We start from the raw sequence: 25,343 nt of genomic DNA, 5'->3' as shown, positions 1-25,343 counted from the left end.
AAATTGAATCAAAATTATCAGTATAATGATGAAAAATGTCTAGCTGGCCTGTAGAGAAATGGGTAAATATTTATACTCAAAAATGAAGGACTCCAGAAAGGCTGACATGGAGAAAAAAATACATCTGATTACCAAATGTGTTTGGTCCTTATTGAGAGAAGTTTTATAATTCTGTATCAGTATTTGGAGTAAGAATTCATGACAAGTACATATAAAAAGAAAAGGAAAATTCAGGCAACTCTAGAAAAAATTAAAATTAGTTCAATAAAATAATAATGTATGAGAAGTATAAGAGTGCCACTAGTGATTTAGTAGCACGTATCTGATTGACCTTCCAGCTGATACTAATTATGGACCCCATATTATCTTTTAAAAACAAATATTTGATGCAACAGACAATTGAGCAGATGCAAGCAAAAAAAAAAAAGGTGATTTGATCCCTGAAAAAAGTGAAACACACAAATTTAGATTATCTGTATTTATGTGGTTTATTATGTTGCAGAAAGCATCCTTTAATGCTTGAAACACAAGAAAGCTAAAATTTAAGCAGAAAGCTACAGCATTGTGTGTGCCAGTGAATAAAAATTAATATTGCTGTCAAGTGGGATATTGAGGAAGTATGCACCAGGAGAAATGGAGCCAGGAAGGAGAGAGAATCCAAATACAGACATATACTTGCCTAAATCCTTGCTGACCAAAACATGAACAGAACCTGTACAGAAAAGAATACTAGAGGTATGCAAAAACAATTATCTGAGTAGTTGGGAAAAGCTGAACAGAAATTTCAGTTTCTGCTCACCACAAAGGAATCAGTATTTGGAGATACTGGAATTATCGGTTAACTTTTAAGTTGGCCATAATGAGTAAATAGATGAAAAATGTAAGTCAATAAGTGGAAAAGTTTAAAATAAATACTCTAGAAATAAAAAGTGAAATATCTGAAATGAAAAATTAACTAGATGACTGTTTCAGCAAATCATAGAACACAGAAATAAGCATCTTTAAATGTGAAAACAGGATAATAGAAAATATCTATTCTAAACAAAAAACTAAAAAAATATGTAGAAAAATAAACAGAGCTTTAGTAACTTGTGGGACAACAACCAGAGAATTTATATATATATATAATAGAATATATATATATATAAATAAAAGTTGAGTTCCAAAGTGAAGTGATAAAATGGGATATTTTTAAATTTTGAGAATAGTGGCCCAAATTTGGTGAAAAACATAAATTAAAAACACAGTAAGTTTGGTGAATCCCAAAATTGATAAATATAAAGGAACCCCACACTTATGTACACCATGGTCAAATTCCAGATAATCAAAGATAAAGAGAAAATCCTAAAAGAATTCAGACAAAAATAAAGATATTTTATGCTGTAATAAATTATATAAATGACAACATCAATTTTTTAAAAATGGAGGCCAGAATTTAATGGTCCAACAATATAAAGTGTGCTGGGGAAAAGTTAGAACTCTCAATTCAAAACCATATATACAGGAATATCCTTAAATAATCAAGGTGAAGGATTTACTCTTCTGCCCAAGATAGAGGAACAACAGGCAATTACTCTCCCTTCTGAAATAACTATAAATCCAGCCAACTTTTATGAAATAATAATTGTTAGACATTAAAAATCAGGAAATGAAATACAGTTATCAATGAGAAGGTGGAAATGAAAATTAGAGCCCTTGCCTAGCCAAGTAGCTAGTTGGTTATAGCATTGTCCCCATACATCAAGATTGCATGTTTGAACTCCATTCAGGGCCCATACAATAATCAACCAATGAATGCATAAATAAGTAGAAAAACAAATCCCTCTCTCTCTTTCTCTCTCTCCCTCTCTCCCCGCCTTCCTCTCTAAAATCAATAAATTAAAAAAATTATGAGCCCTACAATTGCTGAGTTTACTGCCTTGAGAGATAATTTCCAGGAAGCAACTAAAATAAAAAGAAATCAAGGCAAAGCTGGTGGTTTCCCTAAGTAAATTAATTATGAATTATAAGTAGCCAATGCAGCTAGATTTCACAGGGAAGAGTATCAGAGATGAGGGTGCTTCACTAAAAGAGAGCTACAGAGATTGGCAGAGGGTTTCTTGAATCTTCTTCAAAGTGCTGAACACCACATGCATCTGAAGAAACTACCCAAAGCTTGTAAAAGAATGACCCTAATGTAATAGATAGAAAAATCCTAAACTTTCACATGGGGTTTGGAAGTTTTTTTTACACCTGTCAGAGTCTAAACATCATAATTGACAGGACAATGACAAGACTGACAAGACACTCAGAAGGATACTACTTCAATGTTGCTTTATTCTAATAGAGCTAAAATACAACTGTAAAATAAACTATTTCCAACTAGGTATGTCCCAAAATAAAGGTAAAGAATATGTTTAAAAATTACAAAAATGTTCAGCACCCAATAAGATATCCAGTGTCTGATATCCAATCAAATTATATAAGGCAGGCAAATAAGCTGGAAAATGTGACTCCTAGGTGAGGAAAATAATCATAGAAGCACACCCAGAAATGCCACTGAATCAGTAGACAAAATCATTACTAGATTTATTATAACCATATTCCATAAATTCAAGAAGATAGGAGAATCAGAACTATTTAGTCATAGAAGATATAAGAAATATCAAAATCAAAATATTGGAAATGAAAACTACAATGTCTAGGATAAAAATAGCACTGGCTAGAATTAAAAGCAAATTAGACACTGCAAATAAAAGATTTGTGAACTCAAATATATAGCAACAGAAATAATCCAAAATGAAACATGAAGGAAAAAATTGAAAAATTACCAAAGCTACAGTGTTCTTATCATTCAAAATGTTGTGCTAATTATAAACTCCCTGATCCAACAATCTCAAAAATTCCAAAGACAAAATCAGAAAAGTACACCAAGACAAATTATATAATAAAATTGCTTGTAACCAGAGGGAAAATCTAAAAACATCCCCCACAAAAAAAAACACTTTATACATAGAAAAATAAAAATATCAGTATGACTCTGTCTCATGAGAATTAACATAAGCAGAAAAGAATGAAGAAATATCATTAAAATACTGTAAAAAAATGTCAACTTAGAAACTATACAAAGTGAAAATATCTTACAGGCTAATAGAATGATACCAGATATAAATGTGGATCTACATAAAGATAGAGTATAGATAATCTATCCACATGGAATGGTAAATGTAGCCCAGCCCTATTGGAAAGCCCATAGGCACGTCCATACAGGACGCCAAACTCATGGATTGGCTTTCCCATGGGAAACCAGGCCTACATTATACCAAGGCTTCTTTGAGAGGAGCAAAACTTGCTAGAGCTCCCTCATGCTGAGTTGAAGCAGCAAATGCTTACTACATATCTTTAAAGTAACTTCCTAAAGTCTGTGCTAATTCTTCCAAGGACGGAGTATAACCAGACCAATCACTCTTATTATTCTCTTGCATTTGCAAAATTTTTTCCTTGTTAATCTGTAGGAAGTAATCAGTAACATCCTTTCCTTTGTTATCTGTAAAAAGTAACCACTTAAAGCAAACCTGAGCATAATGAATGAGAACCTTCTTTGATGTATGCTATTAGAAATCCAATAAAAGCTTGTCAAGGCACTCTCCTCTTGAGAGAGTGACCAAGGTGCTCTTCCCTTGAGAGAGTGGCCACACCATCCCTTTTTCTCCACAGGACTTTGGTAGTCCATGTGAATTCGTTTCATCTCATCCACAACACTGTGGACACTGCTGGCCAGAATCTGCATCAATAGAGCACTAGTAATGGTAAATACAAAAATTGTAAAGATCATTTTCTTTTTAAAGTCTTTCTTAAAATAATGGGCTTGTTAAAATAAAAATAGTAACAATGTGTAATGATATTTATAATATATGCAGAAGTAAAATGTGTGACAACAATAGCACAAAGAGCAGGAGTCAAAACAATGAAACTACACTGTTGTAAGATTTTTATACTTTATTCTTATACTATATGTGAAGGGATATAATATTGTTTGAAAGCAGATTTTGGTGTATAATATAAACCCTAAAGAAACCACTAAAATTACAAAACAAAACAAACATTACAGCTAATAGGCAAAGTGAGGAGATAAAATGGAATTATAAAATATATATACACAAATTAATCTAAAAGAAAACAGAAAAAGAAAAACTGGTACAAACTGAAAATGAAGCAAGATGCTAGATTTAAATTCAATTATCAAGATGATGGCATAGGTAAATGTACTACTTACCTTCTCCCACAACCACATCAAAACTACAACTAAACTACAGAACAATTGTCATTCAGAACTATCTGAAATCAAGCTGAATGGAAGTTATACAACTAGGACATTAAAGAAGCCACATTGAGACTATTACGAGGGGCAGAGCTATGGAACAGGCACATGTAGTAGATAAAAATTATGAGGGCTATCTCAACTTCAGATGTCCCCTCTGCAGAGCAAGGGGTTCCAGCCCCTCACCACACCCCCCAGCCCCGGGTTCCTGTACGAAGAAAAGAAGTTTCCATAACTTCTGGCTGTAAAAACCAGCAGAGATTGAGGCTGAAGGAGACAGAAGGCTTCTGGAGTCTCAGTAAGTTCCTCTTAAAGGATCTGCACATGGACTTACTCAGACTCACTCCCTCTAAGCTCCAGGGCTTGGGCAGCTGCTTGAAAGGTACCAGAAACATACAGAAAGAAAGTGAATTGTCCAGTGTCAGGGTGAGAGCTGGGGGAAGCTTTCTCCCACGCAGAAGTTCTGGCAGAGGCCATTGTTCCTTTGATGAGCCCTCCCTCAACAGAGTTGGCAGGTGTGCACCGTATCAGAGAATCCACTCCTCTGGCACTCACTGTTTTCCCCACCCTGGTGATTCCATGAGGCTCCACTCCACCTAACTTTTGCACCCATCCAAGCTCTTTCCAATGACTTTTCCATATGAATGACCTATCTTGGCTCATGCTTCAAATTTTCCTAAAATCTCTCAGTCAGCATCTGGCCTTAGTGCATCCTCTACCTCTCACTAAGTGGCCCCAGGCTCAGAACTAGGAGCAGCTGGCTTTGGATCATAGCTTGGCCTCTCCTGGGCACCTCCAAGTGTAGCACAAGCAGCATGCATCTGCAGATTGCTTTTGTGGTAGTTAATGTCAGGTGGCCCCGGGAAGAACACAGATGGTGACTGACCTGCACCTCCCAGGAGGCCCCAGAGCCAGCACACTCAGTGGAGAGCTTCAGACAATGGTGAAGAACCACCACCCAACCACCTCAGAAGTGATACACTCAAGGGGCAGACTCAGCTCTGCGGGGTTGGCCCCAGCACAGCTGATCCTCCATGGTGGTTGTAGCCAGTCCTTGCAGCTGACTGGCCTGGGACTCCCACTGACGTGCTAACAGCAATCAAAGATCAACCACAAGAGGAAGGTGAACACAGCCCACATGGGGCAGGGGCACACCTTAAGAGCCTAGCTTGGGTAAGGTCTTTCCACCAAGACCAGGAGATGTGCAGCTCTATCTAATTCATAGGAAAAAAAAAACAACAGGGAGGCTGTCAAGACAAGGAGACAAAGAAACATGTCCCAAATGAAAGAACAAAACAAAACCCCAGGAAAAGAACAAAATGGAGATAACCAATCTACTAGATGAAGAGTTGAAAGCCCTAGTTATCTGGTTATAAGGATGTTCAATAAACTTAGTGAAAATTTCAACAGCATAAAAAAGAACCAGTCAGAAGTGAAGAATACACTAAAGGAAATGAGGAATTATTTATGGATAATCAAGAGCAGAATAGATGATGAGAATCAAACCAGCAATTTGGAATATAAGGAAGGAAAAAACACCCAATCAGAACATCAAAAAAAAATAGTAATAAAATTAGGATAATACAAGGATCCTCTAGGCAACTTCAAGCACACCAACATATACACCATGGGGGTTTGAAAGGAGAAGACAGGGAACAAGAAATTGGAAACCTATTTGAAAAAAATAAGGACAGAAAACTTCCCTAACCTGGTGAAGGAAATAGACATACAAATCCAGAAAGCACAGAGAGTCCCAAACAAGATGAACCCCAAGAGGCCCACACCAAGACAAATCATAATTAAAATACAAAACGTTAAAGACAAAGAGAGAATCTTAGAAGCAGAAAGAGAAAAGCAGTTAGTTACCTATGAGGTTTCAACCTTAACTGACCTGCCATGAGGTTTTCACCTACTCACAAACTTGGGTAATAGTGGGCCTCTTCATTCATCCAGTTGGTGTCAGATCATGATTTCCAGCAGCCATCCATTTGTTCCAGTCTTCTCTCATGAAAACATTAAATGGCTTGTTGATGGAAACACCCAAAGGTTGCAACTGGCTGGTAAGACCCCCAGGAATTATGGCTAGATGGGTTTTCTCTCCTTTAAATCTCTTTTTTGAGGCTTCAGTGATATGTGCCCTGAACTGGTCAAGCATTAATAGAGCAGGTTTTTTCAGAAGTCCTCCAGGACATTTGAACCACGCTTTTCCTACCCATATCTTCATGCCATTTTTTCCATCCATCCTTTGTCATAAATGTGAACAATAACTCCTTTTGGGACTGCGTTTTGTTTTGTTTTGTTTTTGCCGGCATGTTTTTTGTCTTGAAAATCAGCATTGGTGGCAGTTTGATGCCATCCGCATAGCAGGACAACACAACCATGTAATGGGTTTTATCATGCCCTGAGGTTTTCACGGTTATGGTTTTGGCACCCTCACATCAACAGTCTTGTTTGATGGAACATCAAAGGTTAACAGGACTTCATTCATGTTCCCAATCCGGCTTATTTCAAATCCATTTTTCTTTCTTGAATCCAGTACAAATTTGTGAAAAGGCACAATCCTGGATTCATATTCTATAGGCATTTTTTTGTGCAATACTAGTTTTGGTGCATATAGCAAGGCCACATCTCTTTGTAAATCTGTGGCACCATGATGGTGATCCAGTGAAGTCCTCAATACCTTTCTCTGCAGCAAGACATTTGGCTTCATATATGATCATTTTTGTAGATAATAAAAAGCCATTGTTCCTGTGACATGTGATCCACTCTTTTATATCCGCTTCTGATTGTGGCCATTTTGCAGCATGCCCACAAAAACATTGTTTTGTTTTGTCTGTTTTTTGCAGCTGGTCCTCCTGTTTCCTCCATTCCCGTATCATTTTTTTGGTTGGAGGTGATCCAAAGTGTCTCTCCACCGCTCTGTTCCCATGTTCTTTGCCATACTTCACTACTTCCAGTTTAAAAGGGATTTTATATGAAATCTTTTTCTGCTTTGACATCTTTCCACAATTACAGTAGATTCAGCAGGAGACTACGGTAAGCTATCGTATCTTTCTACAACAAAATACAGTGATGACAGAACTATCAGCACTGTGTCCTTCATAGTTATGGGATCACTGTAGCTGAGAATATCAGTAGATGACGCATTGTTATGGGGAGATCTGCTGCTGACTCTGTTATGGGGGGATCTGCTGCTGGAGGGCCACAGGTTGTGCAACACTCTTGCATGGGGACAGCAGTTTTGCACAACCTGTGTGCCTCTGCAGCTGTTACCAAATTACAGCTCCCATCATCCCAAACTGTCCAAGCATGATGGGAGTTGTAGTTTTGCAACAGCTGCAGGGCCACATTGACAGGTGACCCTGCAGTGGAATTTGCCTATATTAATGTTAATGGGGGACATGCCAGTCACATGATGGAAGCATGTATGGGCGCCACAGGCTTTCTTCTCCTAACATGCCTGCACCGCCTGTACCCTCCTCCCTAGCACTATAGTGTGCTACAGCGGGTACTCTGCTCCTGCCTCCTTTGCTTCGCACTGCTGGAATACCCACTCCTCCCAGCCCAGGATCCACAGCATTGCCCTACTCCTGCCACCGGCTTCCTGCAGTGGTGACCCTGCTCCTGCCTCCTGTGACCCCTCTCCACCTCCACTCCCCACCACAGTGGGCCAAGTAAGCTACATTCGGACTACAAGATGCACCCACCTTTTCCTTCCAAATTTGGGGGTGCATCTTATAGTCCTAAAATATGATAATTATTTAAAATTAAAAATCATATCAATATTTACATCCTGATATATGCAGTACCATATTAAAATACAAAGTGTCTATACCAAAATAAAAGCAGATAATGTTAGATAGGATTTAAAGCACAGCATGACACATAAAGCCATTGCCAAAGGAAGTAGGATTCTTCCATGGTATTGCTAAAAATGCATTTCAGGGATATATGCATTGTAATACTTGAGGTATATCAGCAAGATTTGTTGGAGCAAAAACAAAGGAAGGTCCCCAAGTGCACCATTCCCAATGTCTCATGCATAACTAGGTGGTACAGCTTCATCTTGCTGCAGAAGAAGTCCAGTTTCTGGGGCTGCAGGCCAGCACTTGTCTCCACCAAGCCCAGGCAGAGGGCCAGGACTCAAAGCAGCTATGCCCAGCACCCATCTCTGTTCCTATCTGGCCCATAACTGCACTGCACTTCAGCCTGTGTGGATGCTGAAGAGAAAGTATCTGAGCCTTGTTAAGCTTTTATTATATTTCCTTGGGCTTGGGCAAGAGTAGGCTTCCTTTCATACTACCCAATCCCATTCCTGGATGTTCCAGGATTTGTGGCCTTATCCTATCTGATATTTTCCCTGGCTAGACTCCTCCTCTTTCTGGTCACAATTTTGGCTCCTACTTTTCATGCCTCATAGTTTTGCTTCATCATCTGGTATCTGCTGCACATGCCTCAGCAGAAGAATTTTTCCTTCACTCTTTATCCAGCCCCCTCAATAATCTGTGGAAACAGGCCAATTGATCTCTGGGGTAATTGGAAAAATTGGAAAACTGGTTTTTCCTGTCCACTCAAATGCTAATTACTTTATCAGAACAAGTCCAGTTATTCCCAGTGTCTGAAGCCCTCCTTTCCTAGTTAATCTGGCATAGATGTCTGGCTTTCTCCTTTTCATTAATATCCAAATAACTGCCTAATGTAATAATGCCTAACCAAAAAAACTCACTTTGAAATTAAAAACAACTAAACTGAAGTTAAAAAGATGGAAAAAGATATGTCATTCTCTCATAAGTCACAATAAAACAGAGATGGTTATATTAATTTCAGATGAGGCAAATTTCAGAGCAAGTACTATCACTAGAACTAAAGAGAATTATTTTAGAAGGAATCAATTCATCAAGAATACATACAAATACCAAGAGTTTATGTACATAATAACAGAGCTTCAAAATAACAACAACAAAATTTGGTGAAAATAAGGTGAAACACATAAATTCACCACTATATAGTCAGATATTTAGTACCCTCAATGATTGACAAAATAAGGAAACAAAAAATAAGTACGGCTATAGAAGGGCTCAATAACACTATCTACCAGCTTTAACAATCAACATTTCTAAAATAATTCAACCAAAAATAACAGAGTAAACTTTCCATTAAATATGTACACAACATGTACTAAGGTAAATCATATTCAAGGTTATAAAACAAGTCCCCATTAATTTAAAAGTACTTGAGTTGATAACAAACCTAAGTTTGGCTGCCTGACACCTGAAGAGCCAATATGTGAGAGGCAAGTGCTGGAGCAAGTAAAGTTGGTTTATTCAAGAACAGGCAGCTTGAGAAGATGGGGGACTCTTGTCACAAAGACTATCTTAACATCTTAGTGCAAATATGGGTTTTATGAGTGGGGAAGGGTAAGGCAGAAAAAAGGAAACCAGAGGAAGTTGTGGGCTCTCATTGAGAGTGCTATCTGCATGTCAGCACAGTCTGCTTAGATAACCATCTCCACCATCCACAGCTGGTCAGTCCAAATTGAGCAAATCTCCTAAAGCTGAAATGCCTGAAAGCTACAGTCTAAGTCCTTTGAGGTTAGCTCCTAGAATCCTTTAAGCCAGTGGTGTCCAACCTTTTGGCATCTCTGGGCCATGCTGGAAGAAGAAGAGTTGTCTTGGGTCATCCATGAAATGCACAAACACTAATAAAAACTAATGAGCAATAAATAACATCTGTGCATAATTTTCATGATATCCACCACCACACACAAGCAAAAAAGTCATTACATAACAACCTTAATTATGCAGCAGCCTTTTCAATGATCTTTTAAAATTGTTGAACAACTCCCAAGTCTGCGATCACTAATAGAAAATTCACATATCTAAGTAAAAAAATCATGGATGCTTTCTAATTTTTTTATTATAAAATTAAAACAAAGATGGCAATATGAAACTAGTGGAATGCTTGACATTGTATTTGAGAAACTAGTGCATCAACATAACATCTGATTTGATAGAAGTAGTTGCAATTTTCAGTGAGTTCTCAAGGTGCTCATCAGATATTTTGGTTCTAATTTTACTCTTAACATATTTCATTCTTGAAAATAGCTGATTGCAAATGTAGGTGCTGCCAAATAGAAATGACATGAATAATGCATGACTGTGAAGCTAGGGATATTTGTCTCTGCAAGACAGGACCTATAGAAGTCCAGTACAGAGACATGATCATATTTTTCTTCAAGTTGAATGTCATATTGCAGCTCTGATATTTCATTTCATTTCAAATGCATTCCATTTGAAAATTGACAGGTAACAATATTTCTGTCAACTGAAAATGGAGTCACAAATATAGCAAAATATTGATTATTTTCCCGGAAAGCTTGAAATGTGTTTTCAAATTTTGTTTCAAATCAAAAAAGCAAGACTGCATATTTTTCACTGTTCACAGAACTGTGTTTACCCAATGTGTCAAATTGCATAAAGTTGTTTGCCTTCATTTGAGCTTGCCATAATTACAGTTTCATTTGCAATGCTCTTATCATTTGAAACATGGTATTGATAACTTGGTTTTCATCTTGAAGGTGCATGTTTAACTCATTTAGATGAGTGGTTAAATCCACTAAAAATGCTAAATCTGTAGGCCAGTTTTCGTTGTCAAGTTCAGGCACAAATTTGTGTTTTGATACCATAAACAACTTGATAACATGTCACAAATCATAAAATCTTTTCAGCATTTGGCCTTGATTTAGCCATCTTACTTCTGAAAAGTAAATGATGTCACCATACTCAGCATCAGTACCTTTAAGGATTTCCTGAAATTGGCAGATTCAACCCCTGGCTCTTATGAAACTCACAGTCATGATGATGATTTGCATAGCGTTATCCATCTTTGAAGCTTTTGTGCATAAATTTTCTCGATGTACAAGCCAAAGATTCTTCATCAAACGTGAGTTTTGGAAGGCAATTGCATCATCTTCTATTATTTTATAAGTCTCTTTTTTTCTTTTTCTTTTTCTTTTTTTTTAGAGAGAGAAACATCAATGTGCGGTTGCTGGGGGGTCATGGCCTGCAACCCAGGCATGTACCCTGTCTGGGAATCGAACCTGCGACACTTTGGTTAGCAGCCTGAGCTCAATCCACTGAGCTACGCCAGCCAGGGCCCTCAAGTCCCTTTTTTTTACTTACCATCAGCGGGCACCACCAGTAACTATACCAGATATGTTGACAATGGACAAAGAAAAAATGCTTTAACATATTTTTTTACTGCTTCATATAAAACCCTTGATTTATTTGTGTCTTTAAATGGCACTAAAGAAGCCATTTCTTCAGTGGCATTGTATTTGTCATCAATACTTCAAATAAAAATGGCAAGTTGAGTCATATCTGTAGCATCAGTGCTATCATTCATCATCAAAACAAAAATTTTTAAGTTAGCAGCTTTACTCTCCAAATTTCTTTTGATAGATTTTACAATTTCTTCAATTACCCAGCTATAGTCTGGTGAGACAAACTGATTTTAGAAATATCCCCCACACACACACTTTTTAGGGCAGTTTATATCTGCCACCCTTTCTATACATTGCTTGATGAACTCACCATCAGTAAGTGGTTCTGATTTTTTTGCTATTAAGTATGCTACCACATAACTAGCTTTTACAGTAGAATCCACCCAAATTGTAACTTTGAAAAAATTTTGTTGAGAAGACAGACTTTTTTTCAGTTCCACTATTTTGTCCTCATGACAAAATCATTCATACACATTGAATTTGGCAGCATGTTATTGCATGTAATGTCTTTTCAGATTATGTCTTGAACATGTGCATAAATCCCATACAAATTAAGCAGAGTGCCTTACTATGTGCCTCGACAAAAAAACAATCATCTATCCACTTTTCATTGAACAATCTTCCCTCATCCATAATTTTCCTTTTGGGGGGCTCTCTTTTCTTTTGAGACATTGTAGAAGCCATGCTGGGATTAGAAAAACAATAACAGATAAGGAACTTCATTTGCTTTTATTATGAAAATTAATTGACAGAAAAATAGAAAGCAGGGTTTGAGCCCTTCCACAGCCCTCATGGCTGCTGATGCAGGGCGAGGTGGAGGACCGATTGTAAAGCATCACAGGCGATGTGTGAGGTGTCACTGGAGCATGGCAGTACCTTTAATACTCAAATAAGAATGCTTACTTGACTTCTAAATAGCATTAAATGCCCAATGTTGCAATGGCAGGTTGAGATATTACTGATAGTCACTGCCTCACTAAGTCACCACCAGCACATGTAACCTCTGGTGGTGTCAATACTACTGTCTGTGCTTGGAAGACAACATACCAGGAACCGAACACCACTGTAAAACTGAAGCCTTGCATGCCTACATATAGCGAGAGCATACATATGTTTATTTTATGTGATGTTGTGACACATAATCACACGAAAAATTCATAATGTTTTAATTAAATTTACAATTTTGTGTTGGGCCACATTCATAGTGATCCTGGGCCACATACAGCCCACGGACCATGTGTTGAACACCCCTGGTTTAGACAACACACCATGTCTTGGACCAACTTTCTAAATACTTATATAGCATCACAACAGCAACATGGCTCCTGGGCTGTCCTTGGTTGCACTAGTCACATCTCAAGGGCTCACTAGCCCCATGTGTCTAGTGACTGCCATACTGGGTCATGCACACAGAGAGCATTTCTAGCATTGCAGAAAGTGCTGTTGGACAGTGCTGTCTGATCATTCTTTTGAAGTGCAGCTGAGCACTCTTTTGACTCCATGCCACAGGACCTTGTGTTAGAGGGTCCAGTGTAGATGGAGCATCCGCTGATCAACCCTGGTGATCTGTGAGATGACAGCAGAGCCAACAGACCACCGCCCACCCCTGCCTGTGCAGGTACAGCTATAGGTACAGGTAAAATCATTTAGAGTGTCTGTTTCTGCAGTTCTGGAGCCATCTTACTTCCCATCCTTCATTTTGTTCCTTCTGTGTGACCCTTTGAGTCTAAGGTTTATCCTGGTACAGGGTACATATTATCTGGGTCCCCAAGAAGCATCTATTTGCTCTATCTGCCTCACTGGAATTATTCTTTCTCCTGAGAGTTCACAAAGTCCTTCAATGCAAAACCCTTGGCTCTTTCTCTTCCTCTTTCAGGCTGAATTATTCATGTTAGAGGAAGACTTTCTAGTTTAGCAACCCAGAGACATTCAGAGGTTTCTGTCAGAAACACCCTCTTTGCCAGCAAACAAAATAGAGGGTCAGTTGCATAGAACACTTCAGGCAGCTGGGCTCAGGGGCTGGGAAACATGGACTCAATGAGATGCTGGGATGAACTTCAGAATATCTACCAACAAACACTGCCTTGTGCAGGTGTGCCTCCTAACTTGCTCCAACAAAAAACCCACAAAACATGAACTATTAGCAGAGAGAGAGACAGAGACAGAGAGAGAGAGATGACAACCTTTAAATGAGAAACATCTCCTTGTGTAGAAAAGAACTAGGAGCTCTCAGCAGCATGCTGGTGAAGTTGTGAGCCTGCTGTGGAAGTGAGGGCCCACCCAATACTTTTCCACTTCAGCTATTAGTTTCTTAAACCTTCCCAGCAAGTACCATTTCCCAGGGTGTGTCACTGGCCATCATTCCCAGGAGGGGCTCCTAGAAAAACAGTTCCCCAAAAGACAGCTCAGTGTTTAAGAAATGCTGTATAATATCTTAGCACGTTTCACGGTGCACTGTAGCACATTAAAGCTTCTGAGAAGTTCTAAACAAAATAGTTGTGAATTGTGTAACTCAGCATTCCCTGATGCACGTGAGCCTAATGGCCTTCTCTCTTAGAACCCCATCCACGTCCTACAAACTAGGCCCTTGGAGGACAAGCTATTATGCACAAGGTTACCTGCAGGGTGTTCAGCCCAGGAAGGCAACTTCCCCTTCTGGGGGACAACACTCAGCTAGAGCCTGCCTGAGAGAAACTCACAGAAACAAACTTTACTGGGTGAGAAGGAACCATTTTAGGACCTCGCTAGTGAGACAACAACAACATAGAACTTTACAATCTAACTCTCCTGAGGGGTAGGAAGGACATTTTATAGTTAAGGGAAAGGAGTCCAAAAAGTTAAGTAATCTGCCCTAGATTGACCTTGGCACTTCCCTCTCTGCCAGTCTGTTATACAGAAATGCCTTTTGCTCAAGGTCTCTTGTACTCATATGTTCTAGTTCTGCTCTCTAGATTTACAGGGTAAAAATCTATTTCTGTTGCTGTGGTTAAGAGCAGAAACTTTAGAAGAGATCTGCTGTCCTCTGGGAACAGCTGGGAGAAAGCTGTTGCAGCAACCTGTTATCAGCCCAGGTGTTCAGCTGATACCATCCTTGTCAGGACTGCATTCCTGTCACGCAGGAACCCCTGAGAAAATGTGGCATGTATTCCTAAGTCTTATTTCAGGAGAAAAATGTCCAGAATAGTCCAATAGTGAACTGATATTAGGGATTTTGTAAAAGAAAAGAAAATATCCTCACAAGTTGTGACAGAAGAAGTCATCGCAGATGGCCTGAGCTTGAATCTAACGTGCCTTACTCACAAACAACCCTGTTCTGTACGTCTGTGTTGGGTAAACTCCAGAAAAAAAGAATAGGAATAGAGAACATTATGCTTTGGGGGAACGGTGGTGAAAACACAAATCCTGAGCATTTCTGATCACTTGCATCTCGGGGCAAGGGCAATGCACTTGGATTCCTTGCACTGTGACCTTGGGTGTGAGCAGTGGCTTTGGAGCCAGACCTACTGGGTGTGATGTCCTTATCAGCTGAGTGTTTCTGGGCAGGTCACTAACATTTCATCAGTTGAGATAGTTATGGTGTGTGTGCATAGGGTTGTGAGCAAGAAGTGAATGAATATTTATAGGGTGTTTAGAACAGTGCCTGGCCTCGAGTTACTGCTCTGTAAATGTCAGTTGATTGACTCTAAGGTCTTTTTTCAGCTGTAAGCCCTATGAGTCAATGACCCTTTCCTGTCTCTACCTGCAGTATTCAGTAATGAAACTTGAGGCCCCAAATGCTGACCCTGGAGGCAGCACCTCATTGAGACCCAGTAGGTATGTTACAGGGTACAGCCAAGAGGGGGGACCCCAAATGGGCATTTGAGATGGGGTCCAGAACTTAAGGTGTCCAGGAGATTTTAAGATGTCTCCACCCCGCCCCCCCCATGGTGTGGGTTGGGGGAAGGGACAAATGGAGCAGGGCCATTGAGAACTGTTTTGCATAGCAACAGCCTTGCAGCTACCCTCTGGTGTGGTCATTTAACATATCTATAGCCTTTGGCTGGTCGCTTAGATATGTTAAATAGCTGTGATCATCTCTGAGCCAGGGGAATGGAAGTAACTTCCCCACCAAGACGTGACTGGGGGCAGATCCCCCAAGCTACAGCGTCTGCGTGGGAGCTCGGAGAAGATTGGCTCCAGGACATGGGGCCACACCTGCCCAGACTCATGATGGCAGCCCAGTAAACCTGGAAGAATACGAGTTCTGGCATGTGAAGCCGAGTGTGGGAGGAGTCGGAAATGAGGCTGCAGAGGAAGATTGGCCACGGGGATTTAAAAAACCCAGATGTGGCGGCCATTGAGGAGAGAACCGTGCTGCTTTAGGAGGGAGAACCACGCGGCTTTGGCAGAGTGAGGACTCTCCCTTCCCGCAGCCCTGAGGGAGAGAACCATGCTGCTTTAGGAAGGAGAGCCATGTGCAGCCCTGAGAAGGAGAGAACCATGTGGCTTTAGCAGAATAGGGAGGACCTCAGCCATTGAGGGAGAACCATGTGTCTTTAGCAGAGTGGAGACTCCCGCATCCCAGAGAGGGAGAACCATGCGGCTTTAGCAGAATGAGGAGGACCTCAGCCATTGAGGGAAAAACCATGCTGCTTTGAGGAGGGAGAACCATGCGCAGCCCTGAGAAGGAGAGCCATGCACAGCCCTGAGGAGGAGAACCGTGCTGCTTTAGGAGAGAGAGAACCATGTGGCTGTGGAGGTGCAGAGAGGATCACGGCCATTGTAGAGAGAGCCACACAGCTTTAGCAGAGTGAAGACTCCTGCATCCCTGGGAGAGGGAGAACCACGCGGCCTGGACAGAGTGGGGACCCCCACAGCTTTAGAAGGGGAACCACCACCTGGTTTTAGCAGAGATCCGGGCGACTCAGCTGAGGGTGCCGGGAACCCAGGGAGGTCTCCCAGTCAAGATGGAGTACTAACTGGGAAGAACCAGAGGACTGCCTGAGCCATGGACTTCTGTTTCCTTTCCTGAGATACGGTACTCTGGACTGGGCAAAGGGGGAAGGAAGGAAGGACTGTGTCTGTTTGTGGGTGTTTTAAGGGACTTTGGGATTTTGATAAAGACATTAGGTCACTACTTTAAGTTAGCATAGCATTAAATAAACATTTCCTTTCCTTTTCACGAATCTCTGGCATTGAGAGACGTCTTTCCTCTGGCGGCGGACATAACGGACCCGGGGCCTTCTTTCAATAATAGTATATTGTCTCAGGCCCCCCTTGTTGTCTGCTCTGTAACAGGTACAGCACCATTATGTCCACTTTGTGTGGCTTTCCAAGCACCACAAATCTTTCAGGGACTTTTATCAAGGGCAAAACACAGAATTCTTCAATTAAGAATTAAGCTGAACTTTGCCAGAAATGCAAGCTCATCTGGTCAAGATGGAGGCATAGGTAAACATGGCCCACCTCCTAGCACAACCATAGTAAAAATTACAACTAAACTATGAAACAGCTATCACCCAGAATTGTCAGAAAACCAAGGTGTATGGAAAAATGACAAACAAGGAATTAAAGAAGTCACATTCATCTAGTTGGGTAGGAGGGGCAGAGATGTGGAACAAGTGGACCCACACCCATGGGTGGTGGATAAAAATCAAGAGCTATACCTCAAGAGCAAGGGATCCGAGCCCCCACACCAAACCATCCCCCACAGACTTCCAGTGCCAAGAACATGAGTCCCTATAACTTCTGGCTGTTACAAACCAGGGGAGTTGGGGGCAGTGGAGGAAATTGCAGAACTCTCAGGTGTCCCTTACTAATGGGCCCCGAACAGACTTAGGACTTGTACAGACTCGTTCCCTCTGGACTCCAGCACGGGGTCAGCAGCTGGAAGGGCCCCAGTGGCCTACAGGGAGAAACTGAAGTGCCTGGCATCAGGGCAAGTGTTGGGGGATGGCTTTCTTCTGGACAAAACTCCAGAGACGTGACAGCAGCCGTTGTCCCTTTTCTGAGTCCTCCCTCACACAGGCCATAGAACGGCAACTCCATATCTGAGACTCCATCCACCTAGTTCACATGGGTTTCCCCACCCTGGCAATTACATAAGGCTCTGCCCCAATCAACTTACAGGTGCACTTTCCTACACTAGGCCATGCTACTAAGACAGAGAGTCAAAGCAACTCTACCTAATACATAGAATAAAACACAGGGAGGCTGCCAAAATGAAGAGACAAAGAGGCATGGCCCAAATTGGGGGGTGGGGGGGGAGAACAAAACCCTGAGAAAGAAATAAACAAAATGGGGATAGGCAATGTAGCAGATGCAGAGTTCAAAACACTAGTTACTAGGATGCTCAAGGAACTTATTGGGTACTTCAACAGCATAAAAAAAGACACAGGTAGAAGTGAAGGTTAAACTAAGTGAAATAAAGAAAAATCTACAGGAAATCAACAGTAGAGTATACTGAAGCTGAGAAACAAATCAATGATTTGGAACATAAGGAAGAAGAAAAGATTCAATCAGAACAAGAAGAAGAAAAAAGAATCCCAAAACACAAGGGTAGTGTAAGGAGCCTCTGGGATAAGTTCAAATGTATGAACATTCGAATCGTAGGGGTGCTGGAAGGAGAAGAGAAAGAGCAAGAAATTGAAAACATACTTGAAAAAATAATGAAAGAAAACTTCCCTAATTTGGTGAAGGGAAGAGACATACAAGCCCAGGAAACACAGAGTTCCAAACGAGATGGATGCAAAGAGGACCACACCAAGACACATCATAATTAAAATGTCAAAGGTTAGAGATAAAGAGAATCTTAAAAGCAGCAAAAGAAAAGCACAGAGTTAACCATAAAGAAGTTCCCAGTAGACTTCAGCAGATTTCTCAACAGAAACTTTGCAGACTAGAAGGGACTAGCAAAAAGTATTCAAAGTGATGAAAAGCAAGGACCCACAACCTAGATTATTCTATTCAGCAAAACTATCATTTAGAATCAAAGGGCAGATAAAGTGCTTCCCACACAAGGTAAAGCTACGGGAGTTCATTATCACTAAGCCATTATTCTATGAAATGTTAGAGGGACTTACTTAAGAAAAAGACCAAAACTACAAACATTAAAATGTTCGAATCTAAAAAACAAACTAAGCAAACAAGCCAAACAGAAACAGAATCATAGATATGGAGATAATTTGGAGGGTTAGCAGTTGGGAGGGGGAAAAGAAGAATGGGGGAAATGTGCAGTGATTAAGAAGTACAAATTGGGGACTTCTGGCCAAGATGGAGGCATAGGTGGATGCACCGTACCTCCACACACAACCCAAATAGAAACAACAACAATTTAGAAACAGAATAACATCCAGAAATGACAGAAAATTGATCTGAATGGAAGTCAGACAACCAAGAAGTTGAATTAGACCTGTGCATCCAGACCAGTAGGAGGGGTGGAGACGAGCAGCCAGGCGCGGTCATAGCGCAAAGAGCAGAGAACGGTGGGACCAGGCGCATAAGGCATCTGGGGCACGCAAGACCGCAGCAGGTGGACCCTGAGTGCGCAGGCGGCAGCTGGCAGACCCCGGCCCAGGGGTGGCAACTGGCAACCGGCAGACCCAGTGAGGAGGCGATTGTAAAGCAAGGCACTGAGCGCAACCCAGGATCCCAGCACTGGGAAATAGAGCCTCGGGACACTGATTGAGGTCACCTGTGGGAGTTGAGGCACACGGAGAGACACCCAGCCTCACAGGGAGGTCCCTGGAGGGTCCCACGGCGTGCACAAGCCCACCCACACGGGAATTGGCACCAGAGGGGCCCAGTTTGCTTGGGGGAAGCAGCAGAGGGGACTGAGGTCTCACGGAGAATGGAGCAACTGCCATTGTTCCCTCTCAACCCCGCCCCCACATACAACGTCACAACCCAGTGACTGGGGTGCCCTGCCTGGTGAACACCTAAGGCTCCGCCCTTTACTCTAACAGGTGCGACCAGAACCCCCCCCACAAAAAAAAATAAGAGAGAGGGAGGTGGCTCAAACAGAAGAACAAATCAAAGCCCCAGACCCATCATTTTAAGCGACCGAGAGATAGCCAACCTATCAGAGGCACAGTTCAAAACACTGGTGATCAGGATGCTCACAGAATTGGTTGATTTTGGTCACAAATTGGATGAACAAATGCAGGCTACGATAAGAGAAATGAAGGAAAAAAAAAGGGAACCAATAGTGATGGGAAGGAAACTGGGGCTCAAAACAGTAGAGTGGACCAGAAGGAAGAAAGAAATAACCAAACAGGAAAGAATAGAGAAATAAGAATAAAAAAAATGAGGAGAAGCTTAGAAACCTCCAGGACATCTTTAAATGTTCCAACATCTGAATTATAGGGGTTCCAGAAGTAGAAGAGGAAGAGCCAGAAATTGAAAATGTACTTGAACAAATAATGAAGGAGAACTTCCCCATTCTGGCAAAGGAAATAGACTTCCAGGAAGTCCAGGAAGCTCAGAGAGTCCCAAAGAAGTTGGACCCAAGGAGGAACACACCAAGGCACGTCATAATTACATTAGCCAAGGTAAACATGAAGGAGAGAATCCTAGAAGCAGCAAGAGATAAGGGGACCGTCACCTACAAAGGAGTTCCCATCAGACTGGCAGCTGATTTCTCAAAAGAGACCTTGCAGGCAGGAAGGGGCTGGAAAGAAGTATTCCAAGTCATGAAAGGCAAGGACCTACATCCCAGATTGCTCTATCTAGCAAAGCTTTCATTTAGAATGGAAGGGCAGATCAAGTGCTTTTCAGACAAGGTCAAGTTAAAGGAGTTCATCATCACCAAGCCCTTATTTTATGAAATGTTAAAGGGACTTATCTAAGAAAAGAAGATACAGAAAAAACATGTATAGTAAAAGGACAGCAAACTCATAATTATTAACAACCACCCCTAAAACAAAACCAAAAGAAACTAAGCAAACAACTAGAACAGGAACAGAACCATAGAAAGGGAGATCACATGGAGGGTTAGCAACAGGGGAGTGGGAGGAGGAGAGAATAGGAAAAGGTACAGAGAATAAGTAGCATGGATGGTAGGTAGAAAATAGACAGGAGGAGGGCAAGAATAGTATGGGAAATGTTGAAGCTAAAGAACTTATGACACATGGACATGAACTAAAGTGGGGGAATGTGGGTGGGAGAGGGTGTACAGGGTGGAGGAGAGTGCAGGGGGGAAATGGGACAACTGTAATAGCATAATCAATAAAATATATTAAAAAAAAAAGAAGTACGAATTGGTAGGTACAGCACAGACAGGGAGATGTTAAAAATAGTGTAGGAAATGGAATAGCCAAGAACTTATATGCATGACCCGTGGACATGAACTAAGGGGGGGCGGAGGATTGGAAGGTGGAGGGGGGCCAAGGGGGGGAAACAGGGACAACTGTAATAGCATAATCAATGAAATATACTTTTTTAAAAAAAGCCAAATGTCACCAGAAATACAGTTCACTGCACTCTGGTCCACGAATCATTTTGGCCAAGATTTCCCTTTAAGGCTTCATGGTTCCCACTAGGTGGCATGTCACCTTCATTGCTTGTTTCTACTGTTTCCTACTTCTCTTACTATAAATCAATGTTGTTGTTTTGCTGTAGGTGGGGGTGTGGGAGACGTAGTGCTGGAGAAGTTTCCAGATGGATTGTGGAGATAGTGAAATCTAATGGTCTGTTTAGCTCTGTGGACACAAAGCTTGGGACAGTGAGGGACTGGCCAGCCTGGAGTGGCACAAACAATCCCCTTCACTCCCAGGCCAGTTAAACTGTGGACCACATAGAAATGACAGGATGGTGGTGACCAGTCATCGGTCCCGATCCCTTGCAGTGGGAAGACAAGTGGCCCTGTGGTCACCCCTGAGGACACTATAGACAGCGGGAAGAATGTACACTCTTCCCTTTCCCATCACATTCCGAGTAGGAGGTGCTGCCAGGTTGACCACACAAAACCAGGATCCACCAGACTCCTTAGAAATATTTCTGTCCTGGTGCTGTCCGTCCCCTCTCTGCCCACTGCCCTGGCACAGCTACTAACAGTGACTTTTTCCCTTCTGACTATTCCTGTTCGGAGGATAAGTTATATGATTCATTCTATACTCAGCGTCTCCTGAAACTTCAGATAGGACATGTGTTTGTGTATCTCTGAGTGTGGACATTAGGGATGTCAGGTTGGCAACAGCCCCAAGAGTTTCCCTGCCCAGTGCTGGCCTGCTGGTGCAGGCAGAGGTTAGGCACACGTGGCAGGTACAGTATCACCCCAGGGCTGGCACTGCAGCAAGTGAGGGATGGCAGGCAGGCCTAGGCACTATCTGTTGCTCAGGATATGATGGCCAGAATTTCATGCAAAGCACAGAAAGAACACGGGCCCTGCCTCTAGGCAGAATTGGGGAGAATCCAGGTAGAGCTTTGCGGTGCTTGGAGGAAAACCACGGACAGGTAGATGTTTGTGGATTTCGTTGCTCAGCACTGTAGTGGATTTACTGGGTGGCAGCCCGTATTAACATCACGGCACCATAAATGCCATTAGACCCGTAATGTAATTGCATTGCAGGTACCATGGCTGAACCTGGGCTCTAAAGCTCTGTGACCTTGGTGGGACTCTTGGGCACAGGTGGCAAACACAAGGCCTGCAGGCCAAATCCGGCCCTCCACTTTGTTTTAGCCAGTCTGGCACCGTGTGTCTATCCAGCAGCAGCGCCGAGCTCTCGCTTAACTGCTAAGGAGTAGTTGCATTTATACAGTCCTAAAATTACATTCGGCCCTTTGAAGGCAACTGCAAGGTTGATGTGGCCCCCCAGTGAAAATGAGTTTGACACCTCTGCTCTAGGGGGTCCATATGTGGGGAGTAGCACAAACCAGTTCCGGTAGCAGGCTTCTGTCTAGCAAGAGGGGAGCCAAAGTGGATGTTTGGGGTGGTCTCCATCTAAATGGGGCATCTAACTGCATGTGTATGAAGCGAGTGCCTACTAACGTTGATTGCTTTCATGGGACTGATGGGGCTCTATTGCAAATAGCCTTAGTAGGCACTGTTGACTTGCAGAATGTTTTCTGGAATTCTCTATTATACCATCTTGCATCCGGCTATTTCACTCAACAACTTTATGGGGCAATAGTTTTAACCCTATTTCACTCTTTCCAGGGCTGGCTTGTTATTTAGGAGATATTACCATTTCTTGAATCCAGTTTGTATCCTCTTTAGAAAACCAACCACATGTAGTTTCAGAGGTGGCTCCTGCTATCCTGAAAGGAGTCTGACTTGCCCTAGGACAGCCCCCTGTCCCCCCATAGCCACTCTGTGTCTGCTGTAGCCTGAGCCCTGTCACCCCCCGGGACCCCCAGACTGGCCTCAGCAGACTGCTGTCTCCTTTTCCTCTCAGACGAAAACATGGGAACAACCTGTCATGGCACAGTCCCAGGGGACAGACCAGAAGGCTGTCACCCAGCTCTGCCACAGAGACTCTAAAACAACAAGATGTGATTTAATGGCATAAAAGGTGGCAAACAGAGCCAAAGGAAGGACATGCCCCTACCAGAGGCCACTTGTGAAGATGCTTCGGTGGACTGGGGACTCTATGTGGGGCAACCTTGGGGGTGTGGGCTGACGAGAGCAGGGGCACACTAGGGGAGGAGCCCAGGTCACTGTGTCACCCAGGAGCAGAGTCACACCCTTCAAGGAAACTTTGATCAGGACATGTGGGCTCCATAGACTCCGTGATTGTAAGACTCTCCAGTCCTGACAGACTTCTGAGATGCAGGGTTGGAGTCCAGGTTCCTTAGTTAATAGCTGTGGGGATGCCAGTAGAGAGAGGGAAAGGAAGGGAGGGAGGAGGGAGGGAGGGAGGGAAATAGCAATTTGAGAAAGAAACATCGACTGGTTTCCTACTGTACGCTTCCCAGTTGGGGACCGAACCCACAACTCAGGCACATGCCCTGACCCGGAATTGAACCTGCGATGTTTGGTTCATGGAACGCCACTCAACCAACTGAACCACACTGGCCAGGGCTTTGACTGGCTCCTGTGCACAAGGGATGTGGACTGGCCCAGCTTTGACCACCTAGGCTTACTGTGGAGCCTGGTGGGCCTAGAGTGACCAATCTCTAGGCTGCCATCAACATTCTCTCCTCTGGCCCTAAGGCCTGTAGAATACCATCACTTCCTGTTTCAGGGCAAAGTGAGGGACTGTTTCCTTAGACCTACCGGCCTCCCCTCCCCCAGCCCATCCTATCAGCCCTGGTTGCTAGGTAGCTGTTTACCTTAGAGGCAGAACACTCCACAGGGTTCTGAGCAGTTATTTGTGCCCTCAGGACACTGGCAGTCAGTGGCAGAGCTGTGAGCTTGGCCAACCATGGAGGGCCTGGTGCCTACCACTGTCACTGCCACCGCATCCACCTTCCAGCTGATCCTAGAGCACCTGTGTGCAGTTCTGCTGCTGATTTCTGAGGGCTTGAGACATGTCCCAGGTCTCCCTGTGTTCCCCTGGGTCATCCTGGTGGGTGCTCTGGTGGTGGTATCTTTGATAGTAAGAAGAGGACACACTTCAGGAAGTGTGAAGGCACTGGGAGAAAGGTATCCTGCCCACAATGAAGTCTGTGCAGGATGTAGTGAGAATATTGGACCAATGACAGACCACCTGAGCAGGATGTTGTCACCTCAGGACCTGGTCGATTTAGCAAAAACAGTACGCAAGAGCCAGCCTCCTAAATGTTCCCAAGCGACTGATGAGAAGCCCATCTCAAAAGCACTGGGGACTGATGGAGAACAACTTCAGAAGAACAAACCAGATGATTTGAACAAACACACCAGTTATCCCGAAACTTCAGAACTGTGCCTAGACGAGACTATGGGATGGAAGCAGAACACCCAAGAGAAGAAGGAGGAGAAACAAAGGCTGGAGCATTCGATGGCTCGAGTGTAGTGGGTCCCACAAGGTAGAGTCAGCCAGTCTGTGTCCATGGTGGGAAAAACCTCTTCAGACCAGCCCCAAACCCGAGGTCCTTAGAGGTCGCTTGGTTCACGTCAAGTCACAGGTCGAACGACAGAGGGGGAGCAGAAAATGGGGATCAGCTTGTCCATGGGTCAGAAGGTGATCTCAAGGGTGTCCCTCGTGATGCTGACCTCAACGTGTCCCTTCAAAGTGCTGACAAGGAAAATCAGGAAACAGCCAGAAAATTGCAGGAGCAAAGGCAAATAAATGAAGAGCTTACAGCAGAAATGAAGAGTCTGCGATTGGAGAAAGCATCTTTGCAGTGGGAAAATTCAAACCTTAAAGCTGAGATTCAGCAACTGAAGCTGAAGCTTCTAAAGCGCTCCTTAGAAATGGAGAAGAAATCTCTGGAGGACTGGAGGACCATGAACTCCACCTATCAGATTCTGAGCACGTATAGGAAGATGGCCCAGGACATGAATCAAGAGCTACGAAGAAGCACTTCCTATTATTTAAAGGAGATTCGATACCATCGGGAAAGAGCTGAAGAAGCCCAGATGGCAGCTGAGTGCACTGAGAGAAAGCTCAAGGCGCCGAGGAGAGAAAATGATCATGACAGGCAAATGCCTGCCAAGGACAAGTCCACATCCCAGCCTTTCCCAGGTGGCCATTTTGCTCCTGCTGCTCCACCCACAGCCCACAGAGGCCCAGAAGTGTCAGGTCATCCCCTGGGTCATCGGCTCCCCAGGAAGGAGCAGGATCACGCAGTAAGAGCTCAAGAATCCGGGCGCACCTGCAGGTTTGACTCAGCTTTCACAGCGACTGGGCCCTGAGCCCCCCA

The sequence above is a fragment of the Phyllostomus hastatus genome, unplaced genomic scaffold (assembly GCF_019186645.2).
Source record: "Phyllostomus hastatus isolate PE091 unplaced genomic scaffold, TTU_PhHast_1.1 phas_contig_80, whole genome shotgun sequence".
Taxonomy (NCBI): domain Eukaryota; kingdom Metazoa; phylum Chordata; class Mammalia; order Chiroptera; family Phyllostomidae; genus Phyllostomus; species Phyllostomus hastatus.
This window is presented reverse-complemented; position numbering follows the sequence as displayed.